At 36.3% G+C, this 1,832-nt stretch overlaps 1 pseudogene; it reads left to right on the forward strand.

Moving 5' to 3' along the window:
• The window catches only part of LOC102502698 (MICOS complex subunit MIC60 pseudogene), a 45,557-nt pseudogene that overhangs the window by 40,926 nt on the left and 2,799 nt on the right, over nt 1–1,832 (forward strand).

The following is a 1,832-nucleotide window of genomic DNA, read 5'->3' on the forward strand; positions in this document are numbered from 1 at the left end:
TGAATTCCTTATCAGAAATTTCCATGATTTTCACCGAACTGCTTGTGGATGAAGAGTTACTCTTTTCCCTAGGAGGAGAGGTATTTTCTTGTTTTCCCATATTTCTCGTGATCCGGCGGTGATTTCTTGTCATCTGATGAATGTTGTGTTTCTTTCAAATTCTTGAGGTTCAGCCTTAATGTTCAGGAGCAAGCAGACAGAGGTGATCCAGAATCTCTTTGATGTTCTATTGTGCTTGCGCTAGCTCGTTTGTTGGAGGCTGAATTATTAGTAGAAAATCTTCATTCCCTTAAAAATCTAGTTCACAGTAGCCATGTGAAACCTTGTCCCGAAGGCCCGTGGCTTCTTCTGCCTCAATCCATTCTTTGGTTCATGGACATTTGGGTTGGTTCCATGTCTTAGCGATTGTGAATAATGCCACAATGAAGTTCTCCTGTCCTTTGGGCAGATACCAAGGAGTGGGGTTGCTGGATCAAATGGTAGTTCTAATTCTTCTTACAGTGCTACTGATGCAAAGCCCTCTTATGAAATGTCTGTGTGTTTTCTTCCTTCCTTCCTTCCCTTCTTTCTTTCTTTCTTTCGCTCTTTCTTTTGCTCACTTTCTTTCTCTCCTCTCTTTCTCTCTCTTCTTTCTTTCTTTCTTTCTCTCTTTCTTCTTTCTTTTATTTCTTTCCTTGCCTGCCTGCTTCTTAAATTTCTTCCTTCTTCCTTTCTGTGTCTCTCATTCTCCCTTTTTAAAAACTTTGCCAAAGGTCAAGTGCTATTGTCACAGATAAAATTGGCAGTATTGACCTTATACTGAAAATCAAGGGTTAAAAATGATTATATGCATCTACCTTAAATCACTTGTAAACATCTTATGCAGTCATCGTTATCTATAATTGTTTTGTTCTTTAATTCTTGGCAATTGTGGCAATATGACATTGCCCATTTTATTACTGTTTTACTCCCTTCCCCCACTTTTTTGTTTTAATAATGACTAATGTGGAAAGAACTGGCTAATTTGTCACAGTGCTTAGTTACAACTGTTAATGTGTGACCTGCTGTTGGTATACATATAGATACAGGATGTCTTTAATCAAAACCACTAAATCTACATATCCTCCATGTGACTGATAGGACATTGTTATTTCATTTTTCTAAAGACAAAATGAAAGCAAAATATAGAATTCCAACATATTGGTGTAGATAATCTAGTTGGGAATACTTTTAAGTCTTACTTTCCCCTTTAAACTAATATTCATAATTGACTCATATTTAAAACACTTTAATTTACAAATTAAATTGCAGATAAGAGCATTATATTTAATTTAGGCTTAGGTGGGAGTCAATACCAGTAAACTACAACTACATAACTTCTTTCAACCACAAAGCCTATAATACACTGCACAGTAATGAGTGTTGGCATTATCAGTTGAACTGTAAATATAAAATGCTTCTCTATGATGATTAAGGTTCTAAGATTTATCTGAGCACCATTCAGAAATATGTTTTGGGGAATTTGATAGTTATTGATGTACATCTGTTAAGCGGATGACAAACATAACTCATCATTCCCCAGAAACCCTTTTTGATTACAGTGTCTAACATTTTGCCTCCTCTTTTTTGATTTTGCTGGTTATAAAAGTTTGGACTGGAGAGAGCTCACTGGATCCTAATCCTTGGAGCTGGATCACTGGATTCAAATACAATGTGGATAGGATAGGGAGGATGAATTACAAATATTCATGAAGTGGGATCATATTACCAGGAACATAGGAGTGAATTCCTGCCTCAACCAAATCTCACTTGCTTGGAGATATATATATACACACACACACACACACACACAC

The sequence above is a fragment of the Tupaia chinensis genome, unplaced genomic scaffold (assembly GCF_000334495.1).
Source record: "Tupaia chinensis unplaced genomic scaffold, TupChi_1.0 Scaffold147282_1, whole genome shotgun sequence".
Taxonomy (NCBI): Eukaryota; Metazoa; Chordata; class Mammalia; order Scandentia; family Tupaiidae; genus Tupaia; species Tupaia belangeri.